This window comes from Pteronotus mesoamericanus, unplaced genomic scaffold (assembly GCF_021234165.1).
Source record: "Pteronotus mesoamericanus isolate MK-2021 breed Mesoamerican mustached bat unplaced genomic scaffold, CSHL_Meso_final contig_164, whole genome shotgun sequence".
Taxonomy (NCBI): Eukaryota; Metazoa; Chordata; class Mammalia; order Chiroptera; family Mormoopidae; genus Pteronotus; species Pteronotus mesoamericanus.
In genome coordinates this window covers 515,838-538,813 of record NW_026555065.1, presented here as the reverse complement: position 1 = coordinate 538,813, position 22,976 = coordinate 515,838, and the positions used below count along the sequence as shown (strand labels likewise).

The following is a 22,976-nucleotide window of genomic DNA, read 5'->3' as shown; positions in this document are numbered from 1 at the left end:
GCGCCCTGAGCAGCCCTGTCTTCCTCTGTACGGTGAGGCTAATACCCCCCGGGCCTGAAGGGACGATGGCCGGGAAAGGGCCTCGCCAGCGGGGCAGTCCCGACGGTGCAGGCGAGGTGATGGTTCTAGACCAGCCCTGGCACCTCCCCCAGCCTCAGTCTTCTCATCTACCAAGGGGAGCAGTAAACCCTGCCCCGGTGACTCCTTCACAGAGGAGACAACAAGAGGGAGAGGGCTTACACGTTGAATTAGGGTTGGGTGCTAGATGGCCAAGAATGCATGAGGGACGGAGTCCTGCTATTAAGTGAGATGATGGTCCCTCCCACACCTTTCCTGCTGTGAGACGAGGCATTTTGAACGAAGAGGACAGACCGTCTGGGCACACCCGGGAGGTGCTGGTGAGCCTCATGGGGAGCAGGCGCCTGGTTAGGAAAGTAACTTCTGATTCTGTGCACCCCGAACGCCTCGGTGCCAGGAGGGGCAGATGCAGAGATGGGAGACTCTGAGTCATATGGATGGGGCGTGACTATTTCCCCCAAAAGGGTATTTGAGTTACAGCAAAGGTGTGCCAAGGAGATGTGACATTTATGGCTGGCATTCTCCTTTCTTCCCGCCCTCCAGGGGTCCCTCTGACCATTTGCAGATCCCCTCCTTTTGTGGTCCAGGCACCCACTGCCATGAAGAGACACGCACAGCTGTACCCAGCGTGGGTCCGTTCCACAAACGTTTACTGAGGCCCTTGAAGGAAACAACCAAACCCCAAATGTTAAGGTCACTCAGCACTCTGCAGTTTATGGAGCACTTCCAAATGCATCCTGCGGTCCCCGTGAGAACCCTAAAAGAAAAGATGTTATGATCCTGACTCTATAGATAAAGAAACCGAGGGTCAGAGAAGAGAAACAACTGCTCAAAGCCATTTGAATACAGGTTGCCTGACTCCTGGTGCTTTTTCCATGTCACCTTAGTAACTTCCTGACATGTCATCTGCTGCCGCATTGGGTAATGCGGGGCCTGTGCCTCTCCGGGAATATCCCATGCCCACATCGCCCCAATGACTATGGCCTCAAAAACCCTGCAAGCGCCCCCCCTTCGGCTCATTCCCACCTCTGTGCCTTGGCTCAGCTCCTTCTCCAACTGGAATGCTTCTCCCAGTCACTGGTACACATCCCAGTCCTGCCTGTGCCTCACATTGCCTTGGGCTGCACAGAGGGCCCCAGACCACCCCCTCCTTGCAGGCTCCCTCCCTTCCCATTCTGCTCAGCCTTCCCTGTGTGCTCACCATCCACAACAGCCTCGCCTTGCTCCATATCTTTCTCCAAAGCGTTCCTGTTTAGTCATCCAGCTAGATTTTAATCTCTTTAGGAGCAGAGCTGGGAATCTGTGGCACCTACCAACCAGGTGTGCAGCCAGGACATGCTGATAGGTTGGTTCATTGGTAATCCACGGACCACCTCCCTTTAGGTTGGGAGCTTGTTGATCTTCCCTCTTTAGCTTCCCAAGGTGCACACAGGGGCCTGCAGGGGGCTGGAGTCCGGCGAGGCACTGTGCTCTGTTCACATTGCCAGTGCGGGGAGTAGTGGTGAGTACACGCCTGTGCTGTGCATGCTGCAGCTTCTATAGGGTGGGAACAAGGCCAGCACTAGGCTTTGAGCACCTTGGCTCCTCTCTGCCTCCTTAGTCCATCACTGTCACAGGCATCAAATGATGACATCAGAAAACACATAACCTCTTGCCTTGCCCATTCAAAGGGCTTCATATCTAATATCTCAGTTAGCCCCCAACACCTTTGGGAAGGCAAAGGGAGGATTATTAATGAAGGACTTGCCTGAGGCCACTCTGAATTCAGCATAAGCTGGAACCAAGATTTACTTCCCCAGTGCCAGCCATTCTTGTCAAGCTCTGCTTCGCACAAGAAGACCTCCCTGTTCGTATGCCCTCAGTCACTTTCCCTTCAAGAACTTAAGTCTGAGCCCTGGCCAGGCGGCTCAGTTTGTTGGAATGTCATCCCGTATACCAGAAAGTGGTGGGTTCGATCCTAGGTCAGGGCACATACCCAGGTTGCAGATTTGATCCCTGGTCAACTGATCAATATTTCTCTTTCTCTCTCCCTTCCTCTTTCTCTAAAACCAATAAACATACCCTTGGGTGAGGATTAAAATAAATAAATAAATAAATAAATAAGTGAAAGTAGGTTTAAAACATGCTTCAGTTAAAAAAAGAATTTAAGTCTGAAAGGACAAGCTAATCTGAACTGAGGGTCACACACACAATGCACACACAGAGATGCCTTTACAAGATGTGCAGCCACAGAAAAACTTGCAAAGCAATATGCCCCATAGCACAATTCAGAATCCATAAAAAGGGCCTTACAGAAAATCAGTTGAAACCCACTCACTGCAAATAGGAAACTGAAGCCCAGAAAGGGACAGAAACTTGTCCAAGTTCCCAGAGCTGAATGGAGGCCTCTGGACTCCAGATACAGTGCTCCTTCCACTCCCTGTGCACTTAGCAAACAAGGCAAGGCAGGGAGCAGAAGGAGCTCAGACAGCCCGGGGCCCCAGGGGGAAATGACCCCCCCACCCCACTTCAGTCAGGGAGTTTTGTCTAAGGGGTGGATTTTCCAGAAAGGCAGGGTCGAGGGGGCCAGAAAGTAGCTGCAACCTGTTCCTTCTGCACCTGGGAGCAACCACAAAGTCTAGGTCTTAGGGACCAAATGTTTCTTTGTCCTCTGTGTCCCTTCAGCTCTTATCTCTGTGTCCACTGAGTGGCAGAGGCCCAGGCCCAGCACCTTCCAGACCTGGGAAATAGAAACCTGGGAGACAGGGTGAGGGGGAGCCAAGCAACACCTCCCTCACCACCTCGACCGACTTCTTGGCCACTCCGAAGAGAGCCAGGTGTATCTGACAACAGGGCCAGAACAGCCAGCAGCCTCTCCCACTGGAGAAGAACAGCACAGGAGGGGTGTGGCTGCGGGTACCCAGTTTTGTTTTGTTCTTCTTTTTTTTTTCTTCCCTGTGCTCCACCCCGCGCATTCTTCTGAAGGGCATGCTCAGGGGCCTGGCCCTCAAGGAGACTGCAGGCTCCCGATCCTGCACCCTTGAAGTGGGGGTGAGCAGAGGATTACGGAGTGAGGGGGCCTATGCGCACCCCCTGGGCCCAGGGTTTTGGTCGCACCTCAGCCTGGCGAGTGGTGGGGGCGACCCTTTGGAGGTCACCGAGTCCAGCGTCAGTGGCTGGCTGGTTGTTAAGTGCGAGCCCCGAGAGGGGAGGGTGCCCCCCGCCAGCGGCTCCTCCCCCGGCCTCCCCGCCCCGCCCCGCGCGGCAGGAGATCGCGGGCGGGACCGGAGGGGTAGGCGCGCGGACCGGCCGGGCCAGGTGCAGCGCCCGCGTGTCTAGGGGTCGCTACGCCCAGAGGAGCGCCCGGGTCCACGCGCCCTTTCTGCTGGACGCCCGTGACCCTTGGAACCCAGGTAACCGAGGGCGGGACTCCTCGCCGGTGCCTCCGCGTGTCCCCGTACGCGCCCTCCTTGTTCCCTGTCCACACGCACCCAACTCCGCGGCCTCCCGCAGCCCCCTTGGAGCCCGCCCGCCGCTCCGAGGGCGGGTCTCCGAAAGTTCGCGCCGGACGGCTGCGCGCCGGGCGTCAGGGAAATGCAGCCCGGTTCCCCGCACGCGCTCCGCCCGCCTCCTGCTGCGGGGAGCCGGGGCCACGGTAGGGCGGCTGCCGCGAGTGCACAGGGTCCCCGCTGAAATAGGTTGAGTTTTGCCTTCTCACTTTTCCGATCTCTCACTCTTCAGAGCCTTTGCTGCCCTCCCCGTACTACCCAATCCCTTGAAAAAAATTTGGGATGGGGACTGAAGAGTTGGTGATGTCTTAAAGGGTGTTTACATTTACGCTTCCCTCCTCCTGGGGCCGAATACACGCTAGGACACTTGGCTGAGCGAGCAGAGGTGTGGGTGAGGTGGCAGCCCTTAGGCCAGGGAGGTCCGTTTGGGCGCCGTTGAAAGTGGGTGTCCAGCCCAGGTGTGTCCTGGCTTCTGTCCTGTCTTGTGGCAGGCCACAGCCCTGGCTGGGCATCCTTGGCTCCCCTAGTCCTTTCCAAGCCCCAGAGAGATGAGCCAGGAGAAAGGGTGGCCTGGGGCGCCGCAGGGACATAGACCTAGGGCTCAATAATCCTTGCTGATTGGAGCAGAATGGGCTTCCTTCAGCCAAGAGTGTAAGGGGGCTCAGGGTGGAGCAGGGGGTGAAAGATGCCCCTTTGCACGCAGAACCAGAGAGAACAGGTTGGGGAAGGTCAGTGGATCAGAGAGGAACTACCAAGGACACATCTCTGATTCATTTTACCCCCAGCAAGAAACCAGTGCCCTAAGGAGGTCTTATTCCATTGGCAGATGAGGAAAAAGAAGTTAAACAGTTTGGTCTTGAAAAGTGGTGGCCGTGGACCGCAAACCACAGTCTCCTAGAGCCAGATGGTTGCTTCTGGACATTTTTGCTGGGCCCCCAACTCAGCAGGGGTATGTTTCTTCTCTCTCTCCCTTGAGGTTCCTCCCCTGGCAGGGGTAAGCCAGGAAAGGGGACCTCCAAGAAGAATTAAAATCTGGCTAGGAAGCTCATCCAAGAGAGTCTGCTCCTTGCTCAGCTAAGAACTGCAGGAGGGCAGGGCCCTGTTTTGTTTCCGGTTGCAGCCAGAGTACCTGGAACAAAGGTGCTCAACAAGAGCTGAATGAATTAACCTGAAACAGCAGCAGTTCTTTCCCAGCTGACTGCTCCCTGCCCTTGGTGAGCAGAAGAAAGGGCACTCTGAAAAGCTGGGCCAGAAAGGGGCCACCACCACCAAAGGCCTTTGACATCCTTACCCACTTGGAGGCATTTTGGCATTTTTTTAAACCGTGCGCACATCCGCAGTCCCATGTAGTCTCCCAGACAGGCTTTTTCTTTACCCCCAGTCCACTTTTTGTCGGGGGGGGGGGGGGGGGCGGGGAGTGGAGGAAGCTGGGCTACAAGCCCAGCGTGGCCTGCCCTGGGTTGGAGGCAGAGGACTGTTGTCCCACCTACACCCAAGCCTTACCTGTCCCTCCAGAAAATCTTATTTGGAAATGTTGATCTTCATTGCCTCCTCTCTCTCATTACCTCTCCATGGGGCAACCATGGACCGAGGGAAGAGAGCTTGGTGTTCTGGGCCTTCATCTCCTCACCTGTAAAATGGGGACGACAGAATGTGCATGGTTTTATGGGCGAGTGAGTGGCCCAAAGGGCCCCGCAAGCTTCAGAGCAACCACAGCCATCCCCTCATGTGTGTGAGTGCCAGCCTGACTGCCCAGGTGCGCTGCGGCTTCCTCTAGGAAGTGACCCTGCGCCTTAGAATTCCTCAGAGAGCCGACGTCATCCTGAGCACACAGGAGGTTCACAGGAAGTATTTATTCATCAAAAAACAGTCTTCTACAGGATGAGAAATTGCTAAAATTCATAGTAAAAGGGAGAGTTTTTAATCCCTCTTCCCCCTCCCCATGTGAGATAGGGGACAGGCTACCACATAGAGAGGGTCCGGGCGGAGGGACAAGAGTGGTGTGAGAGCCGCTTCAGGTGGCAGTGGTCATTGTCTTCTTGTTTATCCAAAGCCAGGGTCCAGTGGGGTGGCTACGGAAGAGGGCCCTAGAAGATTTTCCGTGGCTGTGCCCTGGAGACCGAGGCCCTGCCAGGAACCCATAACCCCCTGGGCTCCTCAGCAGAACCCAGTGGCTGCTTTGGCCCACGGACACATCAGGACACCCAGAGGTGGCCAGTTCTGTTCCCTAGAGGAGGCCGCTGTGAGCTGCACCAGCGTGCTCCCCCCACCCCCCAGCTGCCCCTGCGCAGTTCCCCACGGCCGGCTCCTGGGCCTTAGCAGGAGCTTTAGACTCAGGATTGCAGCTGCAATCAGCCTTAGAGGTTATATCCCTACACCCCTTCTGGCTTTGTTTTCCATAGTTCTTATTACCGTGTGACATCCTGCATATTTCGCTTTTTAGAAAAAATCTTGTTTATTGTCTGTCATCCGTGTAAGAACATCAGCTCTTTGTGGGCAGGGCTTTTTGTCTGTTTTATTCACTGCTCTAGCCCCAGGGATCAGAGCAGTGCCTGGTGTGTGTAGTGGGTGCCTGGTGATACACGCTGAATAAGTGGTGCATCCAGCCTGCCCAGCGTCATTGTACAGGTGGGAGATGGAGGTCCAGAGATGGGTGGTGTTGGAGGCAGCACTGGAGCTTTTCTTGATTGGACTCCAGCGAATCCAAAGCTGGGTCTCTGTCGCCTTGGCCAGGTTGCTAGGGGTGCTTCTAGCCAGCTGCCTCCAGTCACCCAGAGGTGCAGCTCCTGGGCTGAACAGAAGGCCACCCACGCAGGGCGGTTTGAGAAGGGGAGGGTTGCTCCGGGTCAGACCCCCATTCTGAAAAGGACCCTCCCCATGCTGCCCTCCAATGTGGGCAGTTCCTGTTAGTGGTGAGAGTTGCACCCTCTCCAGGTCTCCTTTTAAAGTCCTCCAGGGCACTGGAGAACCCAGGAAGACCAAAGCCAAGTCCCCGCAGTCCTGGGACGAGGGTGGAGCTTCATGTCTCCTGGGCCAGGGACAGCAAACCTGTCTGAGAAGGTGTAGCCAGACATGTGGGCCAGGGAGAGGGAGGACATTCTTCTCCCCTAGGCCCTGGGAAGGCTTGGGGCTCTGAGGCCTCACTTAGGAATCTGATAAGGTGGTTCCCTTGGGGGCCTCAGGAGCTTGAATGTCTGAGACACTGTGTATAGAGACAAGCAGGATGGAGAAGCTCGAGTGTAGGGTGTGGAGGTGGAAGTCCGAGAACTAGGCCTGGGTAGAAGCTGGAGCTTTCTATGGGATAGGAAATATGGGAGACACATCCACACACATCAAGCAACTTTTCCCTCCCCTCCCCCTCATTCTTTCAGCCAACCTTGTATCAGCAGAGGAATATGATCTGTGTTCTAAGGCAAAACTCTGGGCCGTGTGGAGTTGATCGGAGGGGAAGAGGCTGGTGGCGAGGAGACTTCCCGAGGACACTATCGCAGGAGCATAGACAGCAGACGGGGTCCCTGGAGGCATCTCTCCTCCTCTGCTCCCAGGAAATATAGACCCTGTCTTTCCTGATTGCTTGGGGGGCTACATTTTTAATAAGAGTAAAAACCTTCACCAACTGTGCGCTGGGTGTTAGGCCCTGTTCTAAGCACTTTCCATGTATTAGTTAATCTTTACAATTACTCCACGAGGTTGAAACTATATCATCTCCGTTTTATCGATGGGGAAACTGAGCCTCAGAAAGGAGGTATAACTTTGCCCAAGATGACACTCGTAGGGCCAGGGGGGCACCAGAACTAGCCCGGACAGTCTGGCACTGGACCCTGCAGCCTTAGCTTCCATGCCATGCTGCCTCAGTCAGCCAGGCTGCCCATGCCCATGGGCCAGAGGGCCTGGGGGCCAGGGCGGTGGGCTCACCCCTCACAGGGGAAGCGGGTCCCATGCAAGCCCACACAATACATCCATGGGAGCTTTGGTTTTCCCAAGCCCTGCTGTTGACCCCCACATCCTTCTCCACTGTCACTGTGGCTGGCCACGTTAAGAGTTGGGATGCACCTGAGACTTGGTTTTGGGGAAGAGGCTCAGAAGTTGGGCCTTGAAGGGTTCGTTGGAGTTGATCAGTTTGTTGGAAAAACAGGAGAGGAAGGGGACAGGACAGGTGGCAGGAACCATAATGATTCTTAGCCTGAAGAGATGAATTCGTAATGGTGACTCCTTCTGTCTCTGAAGCCACTGTAAGTTTCCCGTCCCAATCCTTGCCACCCCCTCCCCGGGTTCCCTTCCCCTGAAGAGGCTGAGGCCTTGGTCTGAGACATAGCTCATGCGTTTCTGTCCCCTGACCTTCCCTTTATCACCACCATCACTACAAGTCTGGTGGCTTTCAGCAACAGTGGATGGAAAAGTACGGCTGTTGTGACATGATGTGAGTCAGTCCTTCATAAATAATGGGGTTGCACTGTCAGCTTCGATGCCTGGCCCTGTGCCCTAGTGTCTGGCCCAAGGCTGATGTTGGCTCCTGGGGGAAAGGACAAGGGTGACTTGAGATGTTACTGGAAAATTATGCAGGATGGCAGTGAGGAGCCAACAGGTGTCAGAGATACATTCATTTTTGGCATCTAGGAAAAAAAGACAGCGTTCCCCAAAGCAGTAATCTAAGGTATAATTCCCACACATGCCCTGTCCTCTAAGCCAAGGTTTATCTTAAAGAGTTGTGCTTACTTCTGGCTTTGACACCAGGCTGGGATCACCCCTACTATGTTCTGTGCGGACTTGAGCGGCAACTTTTTCCTAAGCCTCGTACAGGCATTTTTTTTTTTTTTTTAATTCTCATGCAAGGACATTGTTTCATTGCTTTAGAGAGAGGAAAGGAGAGAGGAAGGGAGAGAGAGAAACATCGATTGGTTGCCTCCCATCCTCACCCATACTGGGAATCGTACTTGCCCAGACCAAGGATCAGGGATTGAACCTTCAGCCCAAGCATGCGTCCTGACTGGGAATCAAACCGTAACCGTTCAGGTACAAGATGATGCTCCAGCCAACTGAGTCACATCAGCCAGGGCTCAAACAGGCATTTTGCCTAGACACACTATAGACCCTTAAGACACTCTTTCTCTGTGGTTGTTTGGGAGCCCCAGAAGCACAGAGCCTAGCCATCATGGGCTTCTAGATTACGTGGTCCCAAATTCAGCCACTCCACCAACTTGCCACCGGTCTTTGAGTTGGTCACTCTTTTTTTTTTTTAAATCCTTGCCCAAGGATATGTTCTTTGATTTTAGAGAGAGAGGAAAGGAGGAGAGAAAGAAACATTGAAATGAGAGAGAAACATCAATTGATTACCTCCCATACACTCCCCAGCAGAGAATCGAACCCACAACCTAGGTATATGCCCTGACTGGGATCAAGCCTTTAACCAACTGGGCCAGGGTTCTGTGCACTCGTGGGAGCTGAAGGCTGATGTGGCTGGTGGGAGCCTTGGATTCTAATTCTGACACTAACTCAGTTAACTTTGGCTCTGTCCCTTTCTGGGCCTCAGTTTTCCCATCTGTGAAAGAGACAGCTTGGCTTAGATCGAGGACTGGGTGCGGCTCTGTCGTGGGGCTGTCCTGAGCACTGCCGGACGTGAGGCAGCATCCCTGCCTCTACTCAACAGATGTCTGCTCACCGCCTCTCACTTCCTCCTTTACAACCAAAAATGTCTCCAGACAATGCCAGATGTCCCCTGGGGGCAAAATTGTCTCTGGTTGGGAACCACTGAGTTAGATGATGTCTAAATTCCCTCCCAAGAATTACTCTCAGGACCCAGGATGCAGTTGTCTCCTGCCAGCCCCTGTTTCATAAACGTGGACTGTGCATAACTCTGTGGGTAGGGGCTCCAGGGCCTAGAGGGCGGGGTGTGAGGAAAGGGAAGGCTCTGGGCTTGCCGGGCCTCTTGCTGAGAGCCAAGACCAAGTTCTCTTTGCTTTCCAGACCTTGGGTTAGTTACATAAGAAGGTAGGGGGCAGGGGGGAGGCCTGTGGCCGGCCCACGCACTAAGGTCAGCAGCCTTCCAGCTGGTGACTAATCAACCCTGTGTTCAAAGGACTCGGCTTCTCCATGGGCCTCACTCTCTGTCCTAGAAGAGAAGGAAGAGGACAGAACATGGCGATGTTAGATACAAGGGCCATGCACGCTTGCCCCCACCCAGCCCTGGTTTTATTTTGTTTATTCCTCCCAAGTTAGCTGTTTATTATCTTTGTCCACGGAAGCCCCTTCTGACCCTGTTGCTTAGTGGAAGGGTGAAGATTTATCTTTTCCAGGCGTGGGAGGGATTTGTCGATGAATCTTGGAAGTATTCAATAAATCACTGTTCTCAGGACAACAGGCTGTGAGATTTGGAGTAGTATTAACCCAAAGTGATTGATTTGGGTTATTTATTCTTAGAGTCCCCATTGAAGGACTATAGACTGCTCTAGACCCACCGAGGGCGCATTGTAGGGAATTGGGGTGCGTGGACGGGGTTTGGTGAGGTGGTGGTAGCATGTAGAGGTTTTCAACACAAAGAAGTGGGTTTAGGTTTTGTTTTTGCCTTTTTTTAAAAAATTGTGGTAAAATAGACATAACATAAAATATACTATTTTTATTATTTTAAAGTATACACTTCAGTGTTTTTAAGTACATTCACATCATTATACAACCATCGCCACCACCCAGCTGTGGAACTCGTCACTTTACGAAACTGAAACTCTAAACACTAACTCCCCTGCCTTTCTCCCCCAAGTCCCTAGCGACCAGCATTCTTCTCCGTCTCCATGAATTTGACTTCTCTAGGTACCTCATGTAAGTAGAATCATACAACGTGTGACCTTTAGTGCCTGGCTTCCTTCACTTAGCATCATGTTTTAAGGTTCATCTGCATTGTAGTGTGTATCACAATGACCTTCCTTTTTAAGGCTGAATAATCTTCCATTATGTGGATAGACCACACTTTTTTTTTTTTTTTGCACACTTTTTAAAAAATTTTATTATATTTTTTAATTTTTATGCTATTATAGTTGTTTCCGCTTTTTTTCTGCTTTTCCCGCCTTCACCCAGCCCTACCCTCGCCCTCCCTCAGCCAATCCCCAGGTCGCTGTCCAGGAGTCAAGCGTAAATGTTCTTTGGTTAATCCCTTTACCATCTTTCCTCCAGTTCCCCTCCCTCTCCTCTGCTCCTCTGTCGGTAGACACTTGGGTTGCTTCCACCTCCTGGCTGTGTGAGTAGCGCTGCTATGAACATTTGTGTGCAAATACCTCTATGAGTCCCTGCTTTTAACTCTTTGGGGCATAGAGCTAGCAGTGGAAACACAGATCCTATGGTAGTCTATGTTTAAGTCTTTGAGGATCCACCACGCTGTTGAGGAAGAAGTGTTTGAACTAGACTTTCAGGATGAACATGGGGTCTCCAGGGATCTAAGTAGAGGATGGGGAAGGGAAGAGAAAGGGGGAGGGTGTTAAGAGGACAGGAAAGAAGGGAGAAGGGAGGGCCCAAACTGTGGCATGACGCTGGTGGCACGGTGCTTGGGACTGAAGCAGGGGTGTGACTGGTGATGAGGCCTTGGAGGGGAGAGTATGAAGGGTCTTGGGCCGGGCTTGGGAACTTGGCCGCCACGCGGTAGGCAGTGAGAAGCGTCGAAGAGTTTTTTTTAATCAGGAAGTTATATGTGCCATTTGCAACCTTAGGAGGACATGGCTGAGAGTGATGTCACAGGTGGACCGGGGGGCAAAGAGGCTTAAGGCAAGAACCAAGTGGGAGAAAACTGGATAACACTGAAGCCATGTCACTGGGGTGGACGGAGGGAGCAGGTCCAAAGGGCGGATGTGCCACACAGGGGCGCCCAGGTTTCGGGCTTGGCGGCTGGGTGAATGGGGGATAAACTAACAGGAGGAGCGGCCAGTCTGACAAAATGATGAGGCAGTAGGCTCGGGCCCAGTTCGTTTGGAGGGGCCCTGGAACCACCTGCGTGGAGAGGAGGGTTTGTGGGGTGTCTGTGTAGAGCTAAGTGCTGCAGCACAGAGAGGAAAGCTGGTCAAGGGCAAGGTAAGGACTGCTGCCGGCCAGCAGAGGACCCTGTGGAGCTGGAGGCCAGGACCCAGGGCGGCACCTGCTCAGGACAGATCAGCCCCTGCCTTGAGCATCTCACGTCAGCCCATACCTTTTCACTGCCAAGGTCAAGGTTCTAAGTGTGAGGCTAGTCATTAGAGGATGGAGAGAGAAAAACATGAGCCAGTGACTTTAATCCACTTATTTACCCCATAAAGCTTAGAAAATGGAACTTGGCCAGTACCTTTGCACAGTTAAATATTTAATCACGATCATGATAAGTGATATACAAGAGAAATAGCATGTTAGAAAAGTGTGTCAGGGGACATAATTTAGTCTAGGTCAGTGCTTCTCACCGCTGCACTGTGGACATTTTGGGTCAGGCCATTCTTTGCTGTGGGGTATCCTGTGCATTATAGGATGTTTAGTAACATCCCTGGCTTCTACCTGCTAAATGCTAGTAGCCACAGACAGGTCCACGCCCGCTGTGCAAACAGTGTCTCCAGACATTGTCAAATGTTCCCTGGGGGCAAAGGCATCCTCAGTGGAGATCCACTGGTCTAGAAGTTTAGGGAAAGTCTCTTGAGTCAATGATGTTCATCTGATTTTTTAGAAGACAGATAAGCATTAAGATAAAGCTGATGTGGAGAGTGGAGGAGAGTGTTCAGGGCACAGCTGTGTGCAAAGGCCCTGAGACAGGAAAGAGCCGGGGGAGTGGGTGGGGCCCCTGAGGAGGCGCTCAGTAGGTGAGCGGTGGCGGAGGGGGAAAGTGGGCAGACAGGGGGCACTCTAACAGGAACACAGGCAAGGAGGCCTCCCAGGGGTGCAAGGTGCAACGGGCTGGAAGCTGGTGAGTTACATTTTGATTATGTCGGGTTGGAGATCCCTGGGAGACACCCAGACAGGGCCTTGAGCTGAGAAACGAGGTCTGGCTAGAGCTGTGGATTTGTGAGTGACCTGCACATAGAAGGTGAGTGAAGCCCCCGGGTGGAGGAGCCGTGAGCACATGTGGATCAGGAAGGGAAGACGGGAGGCCTAGGAGTGAGCTCCAGGGGCATCCTGGAGAGTGAGGATGAGCTTGCAGAGATCGGAGGAGTCCCAGAGAACAAGCAGAGGAACCCAGATTGTGTGGTCCCCCGGAAGAGTGTCCGAGGGACAGGGCCTGGCCCGCTGTGATGTCTTGGGAGCTCCAGCTCTTCAAGTAAGATGAGGACTGGGAAGCAGCCACTGGACTTAGAGACCAGTAAATGCCATGAGGGAGATCAGACAAAGGTAGCTGAGGAATAGGGCAAGAGGGAAGCTGGATGCCAGGAAGGGAAGTGGGTCAGAGAGGGTTTTGTTTCATTTTTTTAATCTTGGATGCCCTCTTCCCTCCCCCAGAACACACACTTTTTCTTTTTTCCTTAGAAAAGAAATGTACATGGTTCAGAATTCAAAAACAGTAGAGATTTTAATGTGAAAAGTCTTCACCCCCATTTCCCTTGGCCTCCCAATTCCACCTCCCCTTGAGAGGCAACTTCACGAGTTTCATCCAGATTCTTCCAGGGGTACTTCATGCATGAATTGGTAAATGTGTAGATTGAGTCTTGCCCTCTCATGGTAGTGCGCTGCATGTGGCCTCCTGCCCCTGATTCGTTCTCTTCCCAGTTAGCTACCTTGAGATGCTTCCAGATCAGTGCATAGCTTCTTCATTCTTGTTTACAGCTATATAATATTCCCCTAGAACATGGATAGCATATAATTTAACCTGTCTCCTATTTTTTGGACATCAAAAACAACATCCCATTGTACTACCTGTGCTTTAGTTATTTTGCAATGTAGGTAGATGCATGTGGAATAAGGTCCCAGAAGTAGAATTGATGGGTCTGAATTATTTAAATTTGTATTTTGAAAGATATCAGTAAATTGCTCTCCAAAGAATTGCTAAGAATGTGTAACCCTACCAGCCTTGTCTGAGGATGCTCATTTTTCCACACCCTCTGGCATACAGTGTTACCAAACTTACTGATATTTGCCTGTCTGGAAGACAAAAATGATTTCTCAATATAATTTTAATTTGCATTTTTCTTGCTGTGAATCAAGTTGAACATGCTTTGGCAGACATAAGATCCATTTCTGTTTCCTTTACTATGAACTACCTATGCATATGTTTTCTGTCATTTTCTATCAGGCTCTTGGCCTTTTTTTTTTCCCTTATTGGAAGGGAGGTGATCTTTAGTCTTTCATTTAGAATATAAATTATAAGTGGTTTCCCCTCAAGTTTATCAAGGAGTTTTTGCTGTTGCTACTTTTTTTTTTTTTTTTTTTTTTTTTGAAGACTTGTGAATGCTGGTGGGAGAGGTCCACCAGGTCCCTGAGGAAGCACGGGGGTACGTTCCAGACTGGAAAGTCCGGGAAACACCTCTGCTGTTGTAACAGGCAGAAGCAGGGGAAGAGCGTGCTGATGCTGGGGGCTGGTGGCCACAAGCTGAGGGGGAGAAGGCTGACAGTTGAGCTCACCCAGGGATGGGGTTATGTTAAGGAAGCACCAGACAGTTTGAGGGGCAGGAGAATTACTATACTGGCAAGAGAGTGACTGGATTAAAGAAGCCTGGAAGCTGAGCTAGTTGAGGGGAAGTGAGTGGATAGGAGTTATACGTCTGCATTGCTTCTGTCTGTCTGGCACCCATTAATCACAGGTCCAAACTAACGGCCAAAGTTGTTTACACCTCCCTTGTGATTCAGAGTCCACGCTCTGAACCACCTCTTTATCTCACTCTTGCACACCAAGCCAGTATTTCCCCTGCCCTCAACCAACCCACGGCAGGTACCAGACAACCCGTGACAGCTCCTGTGCCCCAAAGGCCCCTGGAAGTATTCAAATGAGCCGGTCCTGAGCTGTGTAACCTGCCTGCCTTGCCTTTTCTATGGAAACCTAGTAACATCTGGCCTAGGCCTTCCTTCCCTCTTACTTCTGCCTCTTAACTAAAACCTAGTGCCCCCGCACCGGCCCCTTGTGCGCCTGTGCGGTGTGATGCATCCCCTTCCTGTGAGAACTGTACATAAGTAGTAAGTTCTTCTTTCAATGGCATTAGCCTCTCCAGGCGTCATTCAGTCAACTCCATGAATTAAAATCCTGCAGGTACAATTGAGACATCAGCGACCCTTGCACAGGCACAGAGTATGAGGGTCAGTAAACCTCAGGTCTCAGCCAAGCTCCTGAACTATCACAGTGTGGGTGGTTGAATAAGCTGCTCTTGGGGCAGGCTTCCTAGAGGAATGGGGCTGGAGATGAGGCAAGGCCTCAGGGGGAAGTACAAGACCACAGGCCAGAAGGCACAGGGGTGTATGTTGGGAGACGTCAGTGATCAGAACAGAATCTTTTTGGGAGCCAGGAGAGAATTTGCCTATTCTAATAATATTGGCCTAGATTCCAGTCCTATGTGCTGTAAGTCAATAAATCCACCAAAAGTTCACAAACGCATGAACACAATTGGCAATGACTCATGCTACCTTGTTATTTTTATTGTTGCCTGGAGAGTTATTTACCTTCTTGAGAGTGGAATTTGGGGGGAAATATTCTCACACTCAGCAAGTGCTTACCCATTTCTTATGATCTCTGACTTGGGCCCGGTGCTGTGGGTCTCACAGGTTTGTGGCAGGGAAGACAGTGAGGAGCGACCCTCCAATGCAGCCCCAGGTGCCAGTGCAGGGCAGCAGGGGAGGCCAGCTGGGCCGTGGTTGGCAGAGAAGACTTCTTGAAAGAGGAGGAACCGAAGCAGACAGTGGGTCTGGAACAGGTGGTGAAGGGGAGGGGAGGGGAGGAGAAATGAGGTCCAGTGAGGAGGTCCCTTGTTTCAGGCGTTCCCCTGGCCAGATGTCTCTAGGGGAGATTGAGCATCGGGCCTCCTAGTGACAGGAGGAGGACGATGGTCACCCTGGGGCAACGCTTGAGCCATGTGAGCCTCTAGAACGGAGGCGGTGGAGTACCTGGGGGCTCTGCCATCGGGGAGATCGCGGCTGGCTAGGCCGGGAGTTCCGGAGTGGAGGGCCCCCCCACCCCCGAGCTAGATGGGAGAGGTTGGACCCAGTGGCCTTGCTTCTCTCCGAGGGACTGTGAGGCTTTGGAAACTTCCACTGGGGGTTTTTTGCCTCCTGAAGGGTCCCTCTGCTGTCCCCAGGGCAGGGAACACGTGTTTCCCTAGATCAGGGCTCCGTACTGCTCTTCTGAGAGTGTCCTTGTGAAAGGCGGGTGGGTGGGGGTGGGGAGCAGCAGCCGTGAGAAGTGCGCCAAGAGGGGAGGGCTTCTACTTCTGAAATATGGGGCCTCAAGACTTTATTTCTTGAATGTTTTTGGTATACATCCTCTCTGGAACCTGACCGATGGGTTAAAAAAAAATTAAGTGATCAACAAAAAGGAAATTGTGTGAAGGAGGATGAAAATTTGGCTTAACCATGAGGTTGGGGGGAGGAGGCGGAGGAAGGGAACGTGGCTGCCTCTACTGCCTCCGCCCTCCTTCCCAGCCTGCTTGGGTTTAGTCCTCACCATCCTCCCAGGGACAGTTCCTCCAAGTCCCACAGATGCCCAGAGAATGGAATGTTGCTTTTGAAGAGTGGGGGCATCGGGACTTACCCTAGGCCCAGCCCGCCTGGGAGCCTGAGCAAGCTGCCCGACGGCCCTGGGCCTCAGCTTCCCACCTGGCTTCTCTTCTGGAAGCATCAGTTTTGTCTTTTAGGTGCCTTTAAGGCTCCTCCAAACAATCAAGTCTTTGCTTGTCATCCTCAAGATTTCCTTCAGGGCCTGAAATGAGCAGAAGAGAAGGCTAAAGAAGTTAATTCCAGGGGTCAAGCTCTTGCAGGCCCGGGCGGGCGGGGAAGGGACTCCGCCTCTGGCTGGCCTCCGCCCAGCTGCCTGGGTGCTCTGTGAACGCCCCTCGTTATCTGAAGGCTTCAGGTTTGACTTTCAAAGGGAAGGCTCCTCTCCTGATAAAGTGGGCCTTATTCCATCAAAGGCGGCTTTGTCTGGGCTCCCCGCTTGTTTTAGACCCAGTGTCCCATCGGAGTGAGGAAGACAGAGCTGACCTGGGTCTCTCGAGGGTTAAGTGATTCCTGCTCTGGGTGAGCTAAAGGGTTTCTCACACCTGGCGGGGCCCAGCCATGCCTTCAGCATTGTTTATGAGTGCCTGTGGGTGCTGGGCAGCTATTGCCATCTCCATTTTCTCAGGCTGGGGTGGGGAAACTGAGGCACAGGAAGGTCGTGTAGCTTGTGCACTCGCTTGGGCCTCTCAGGGACTGCTCAGTCAGACTTGAGCCAGGTCTTTGGACTCCCTGCCCAGTGCTCTCCTCCCACAAACTGTTCATGACGCACCCTAACACAGTGGGCTTCCCTCCCCTCCGCTTCACCTATTCTGACTGACTTCCCGCAGTGCCAGCTGCCGCCAGTTAGTGTGGGAATGAACGCACTTTGCTCAGGTAGGAAGATCTGGGCTCCTGTATGAAAGATGAGAGGAAACTAACTTCCTCTAATTTCAGGGAATCATCATGACATCCCCGCTTCTCATTGAAAGTACCAGCATGTTCCTGAGGGCCCTTCCTTGAAGGCCCAAAGAAATGAATATGTAATGGTGAAATTTCCAGCTTCAAGGTGTGGGGGTGGCCCTTGATTCATACTACTGAGGTGACCACTTTTCCGCCTCCTGGTACAGATGCCAAGCACAGTGGGACATTCCTGGAGCCAAGAAATAGAGACCTCCATTCTAGCGTGTTTCCACCTTCACAGTGCTCCCTAACACAGCGCTCTGTGGGACACTACAGGGACACAGATCTGGGAGGGCTGTTTTAAGCATGAAAATGTTTTTTTTTTCCCCTTCTCATTTTTCATATAAGGTTTGGTTTTCCCTCCCTGGACAAAAATGAATCATTTTCCACAATAACCAGTGACTATTGGGCCTTTGTGGGGCAGGAAGGTATGACCAAGACAGCTTCAGCCAGAATACCCACCCCTCCCACGCTACTGCCTCTGGGGCCAGCCCTCTTGGGTCTGGGTGGACCCCAGAGCAGGGGGAGGTGCAGGGGGGACCAGCCTGGAGCCCAAGGGGCGCATGGAAGGCAGGCAGGGGTTACTATTTCCACCTTCCCAAGCTCTGGCTGTATGTTCTTGGGGCTGATTCTGAAGGACCCATTATTCCCATTCTTCATGGGTTTTTGAATAATGCATTTGCCCCAGCCCTTTAAAAAAGCCTGTGCTTAATAATGCTAGAATAATGACCTTGTGTCACATTTCAGCCACTGGGGCTCTTAATCCACTGCTGCATTCAAATGTGAAATGTGTTTCTTGTGACACAAGGTTAGCAGGAAAAATACCATCCTCACGAGGAGGAAGGAGAATCAGTCCGCGGTTTACCGTGGAGCCTGTGGCAGGCCTGAGGAGGGTCCTTCCTCTTATCATCGCGCAGGTGCCCTGTTGAACACCCACTGTGCCCCCAGCCCTCGCACGTAAGTTCTTGTTAATGTTCCGGACAGATGAAAGAGGTAGTCTCCCTGGGGATTATAAACATGCTCGCCCAGAGGCATCTTGTGAAAATTCAGTAGAGTGTAAAATGCCCATACAGGGCTTGGAATAGACTTCCATAAATGGGATTCCAAATCAATACCATCATCCCCATTTTGCAGCAGAAGAAAGTGAGGCCTGGAGAGACTTCAGGACTCAAAACCAGGTTGCCCTGACCCTGGGCCCAGATTCGCACACCACCGATGGGCATGATTGTATGGCAGGGAGGCTCCGTCTGTCTGAGCTCCTCATTGGCTGTGGGGCTGTTTGCCAGTCAAACCTATTCCCACCTGGGCCTTCTGTCCTTCTCTGAAGTATCCTCTACTCTGCAGGTTAGGGCATATTCCAGTCCCCTGTCTGGTCGACATGACCTTCCTTCTGCCCTGACCATTTCCCCCTCACCTGCAGGGTGTGTTTTTTGGGTAATAATTATGTGAAATGGGTCACCCAGTAATTTGATCAGTTACCAATCCCTCCATTCCTGCTGGGGGGAAGTTCGGGTTAATTTTTGCCAAGGAGAGCTTCTGAGGAGTGTCAGTCCTCTGAAGAGGGAGGCTGCCCTGGACACCCTGGCCCGGGGGACAGACCCACCAGGCGGCACCGTGTCCTGGCCAGCTCCCTGTGCCCCTCCCATCTGCTGTCTCTCGGAGTTTGGCACCAGCAGGCCTCCCTGCTCACCCTCTGCCAGCCCTCTTCTCCGCTCTGGCCTTTGCTCTAGAATTCCTCTCCATGCGGGCCCCTTCCCCTCCTCTCTGCCAAGGCAAGTCTTCCCCGCCTTTTGGGGTCCACCTCAAGCGCTGTCGCCTCCAGAAGCCTTCCCTTGACTGCCCCAGCATCCTTGCTCTGGGTCCCTTCTCTGCGCTCCTCCAGGATGCTGGGCAAGGGTTTGATCACTCACAGTGTGTCAGACGCCACGCTTGGGCCCTGGGACCCCACAGTGAGCAGGGTGCCAGCCTGTGGTCCAGGAGGGGGAGAGATGTGCTCCAGGGGCATGCGTGCAGCCTGAGGTGCGGCAGGGGTGCTGTAGGAGTTCCCGATGACCCAGGGGCGGGTGGGAGGTGAGGGGCACTGGAGTCTGATGTGCGGGTTGGGTGTACACGGAAGGGTAAGTGGAATTTTCCAGGCAGACGAGCAATGAGGGTCAGGACGCCTCGAAGCAGAGGGGGTCAAATAAGGATTTGGGATTCAGGCTCAAGGCACCTGTGAAGCACCCAGTGGGCCCGTCCAGAAGGCAGGTGGCCTCTCAGAGAGGTCTGTGTCCTTCCCTTCTGTTGACACCTTGCGGTTTTATTACTAAGTGTGTCTGTCTCCTCAGAAAGATGGGATTCTCCTTGAGGGCAGCCGCGTTTCCTTATTCCGCTCACCAAGGACCTGAGCACGGAGCACGGAGATATGGAACTGTAGCTGACACTCACCCCCTTCGGTACCTGTCACTACCAGACTCCCATTTTCCCCCCGCCCCCGCTCCCGTGCCCCCCGCACCCAGCTTTTTCGCCTCCCTGCTGGTTCAGGTCCCTAGCTCCTGTGGCTCTGTGCACCTTGGGCCCTGAGCACCGCATCCGCCAAGTAGATTCTAGGCCACGGGAAGATGCACAGTCACCGAAGCTCAGGGCAGCTGTTCCAGAACTGGGCCATGTGTGGGAGTCACCGTGAGAGCTTGATAACCAGGCTGCCCCTTTGGATTCTCATCCAGAAAGCCTGAGGGGGGCTCACCTGGTTGGTCTGTTTGCAGTAAGACTGTGGAGTGATATGGATACGTGGTTGGGTTGGGGACCTACTGATAGAGAGCTTTTCCAGGCCCCGACCTCTACCCCTAACTTTGCCCCCTTCCCAGGAGTCAGCACCCCAGACCCTACCAGGACATTTTCTGGGTAGAGCAGCCCTCCCTCACTGTCGGGGGCAGGGCCTCTGTGGTTCCCATCTGGGGGTCTTGGCTCTGTCCTCAGGGACTGCGTGGCCTCCTCCAGCTTTCTAAGCCGGCATCCCCAGGATGTGGGGAGGTATCTGCTGCCCCATCTTCACTGGGTCCCCCTCCTTTTCCTCCTTCTGTGGTCTGGGCTCTCACAGGCTGCCAGCCTTATCTCAGACTTGAAGTTCCTGATCAGGTTAAAAGCTTGGGACGGGAGGTGGAGACAGGGGTGGAGATAAGATCGTGCCTACCCCAGCAGCCTGACATTTCCCTGCTGGGGGAGGGGAACCCCAAGAGTCAGAGCCTGCATTCACCCTCCAACAACCTGGCAGGGACTTCACCCTTTCCCACCCTCGGGGGAGGGACCTGCCCGCTGTAACCACCCTGGAGGCCAGCAAACCGTCGCATAGTCTCCCTAGTCCTCCTGCTGCTGGGCTCAGTGGCAGGCCCGCTCTGAGGAGGGTCTGCCCTCACCTTGGCCTAGACTCCCAGCAGTCTCAACCCTGGCTGTGAGTTACAGTCCCCTGGGCTCCTCCTCCCTCCCTGACCTTTGGAGAGCCTAACTTACCTGAGCTATAGTGGGCCTGAGGATACAGTATGTTCTAAGGTTCCTCAGGTGGTTCTAAGGTACATCAGAGTTGAGGACCCTAGGCTGGATGCCCAACACCCACCTGTCCAGCTCTGGCGATGTGTAGAAATAGTTATACTGGAGTCAAATAATCTGGACCGTCTTACTCTGTATATCACATGGTACGAGAGTAAATCTTTGTATTTATGAAAAAAGGTATTTAAAAATTTACATCAGTAAAAACAATTATTAAACAATTTTTAAATACAAAAATATATAACAGTTTAGAATATCAAGTAAATATAAATTTATGAAAATAGACACTATAATTCTGGTATATATTAGATAAACAAAAACAAAGTATTCAAAACATTAAAATATACACACTTCAAAAAAACAAATTGAGTCATGAAAAATTGAAGATGAACTATTATATCCCTTTTAAAGTAGAATCTTAAATTCCGAGGACATTGGCAGTATCATTATGCCACAAGCATGTTTTTTCCTGTACTTTTTCTAGGAAAAGCTTTTCCTCACTCTACACCAGCAAGGGAATGATGAGAAGATAAATCTGTGAGATATCTTTGAATATTTTCTGCTGACAAGGCCGTTTGACTTTTTTTTTTTTTTTTTTTTAATCAGAAACTGCAGTCTTTTATTTATCAGGAGCCATAGTTTTTATTTCTAAAGCATTTCCAGTTTGTGCTTAAGTTCTTTAGTTTCATCTTGTTCATACAGAGATTCTGAGGCAGTCTTTCTTGTATCAGTTTTAAAACTGTGTTGATATTTCATATGTTAGGGAAGTTTGTGAATAGAGTAATAATTATTCATGCAACAGACTTTTGCATTGTCTACTGCCATGTCTGTCAAGAACTCAAGACATATTTCACATTTCAGGGGTATTTTTTTTTTTGACATTGTGATGGTCTCCTTTTAAAAATATATACAAAAATTGAGAGATTCTTATAATGAGCTTCTATGCCTGGCCTCGACATCAGCTCATGGCCAACCTTCTTCACACCGCTCCTCACCTACCAGTCCCTCTCCCAAGCAGATTCTGTTGAAGCAGGTTTAAGACTCCTATCATTTCCTCTGTAATTTCTTCAGTACACTTCTCTACATGAAAGGGCCCTTTAAAAAATGTAACCGTAGTGCTGTTATCGCACTTTAAGAACTGATCATTCTCATTTTTATGAAATAGCCAGTGTTCAGATTTCCCCAATTGTCTGGCACATTCATTTTTTTTTTATAGTTGGCTTGAGATTTCAGATCATAAAAATTCTGAAATAAAAATTTTGAACCAAGCAAAATACACCATTTTGTGGCACTGAAGTGCAAGAGTCATGAACAGAGCTTGGCCACCCATGGGTTGAAGGTCTACAGAAACGGGCCACACACTGCCTCTAGGGGTCAGAGCGGGGTGGGTGGCAGAGGCCATTCAGCTGCTCCGCGAACAGGCCCTCGTTCAGCAGGAGCACTGCGCCCAGCGAACCAGACAGACTCGGCCAGTCTTCACCTGCGGGGAACCAGGGCGCTGGTATTACACTGTGAAGTTGGCACATGGGCTGAGGTAGTCCTTGCAACTGATGCATGAGTTTAGGCATGAATGGGTAGAATTTCTTCAAGAAGAGAAAGTGGAGGAAGAGGTGTCTCACCTGAGTAAACAGCAAGTGCGAAAGCATGGAGGTGTGAAAGCTCTCTGTGTTCAAGGACAGAGAGCAGTGATGGTGTGTGGCATATGGCAGGGCTGGTGGGAAGTGAGGCTGGGGCTGGGTGGGCTATGGAAAGCTTGAGGATATGCTAAGGAGCGGGGCCTTCTGGGACCTTCTGGAGAGGACCCACCAATTTTGCTGTAGGAGCATGAAGTATGGACCCCGAGTCAGGAGAGCAGGGTCTTTCAGGAACTCTGAGGAGATGGGATTTCTAAGCCCTTCCTCGAGTCCTGTATATACCAGGCCAGGAGTCCCGAGGGGGCGGCCTCCGTTTACCTCCATTCCCATGTGTCTCCAAGGCTAGCATGGAGCCTGGCACACCAAACGTGCTCAATATCTGTCTATTCACTGACTGATGACCTTCAGGGCTCCCAGTGCAGGGCACTCCTGCACACCTCTGCCTTCACCGTGGTTATGACAGAGGGGTAGTACCCTTAGGCCTTTGGCTTGGGAAAGGTGGTAGCTCACACATTTCCAAAATGTGTGAGCTATTTGGCTTTAGGACCTGGGTCCCAGTTACTCTGAATGGAGGATTACAAGGCTATTGTTGCTTTAAGCCAGCAGGCAGGGCAGAGGCGACAAGCTTCTCAGGTAGGCATGTGAAGAAATGCCACTACTTACAATGGATATGCAGATA

At 52.0% G+C, this 22,976-nt stretch overlaps 1 protein-coding gene across 1 annotated transcript in view; it reads left to right on the top strand.

Annotated features, from left to right (window-relative positions):
* Nucleotides 1–3,425: 3,425 nt before the first annotated feature.
* The window catches only part of PAQR5 (progestin and adipoQ receptor family member 5), a 67,509-nt gene continuing 47,958 nt past the window's right edge, over nt 3,426–22,976 (top strand). The window contains exon 1 of the mRNA XM_054565673.1: nt 3,426–3,470. The gene's annotated coding sequence lies outside the window, so the exon portion shown is untranslated. The remainder of the gene's footprint in view (nt 3,471–22,976) is intronic.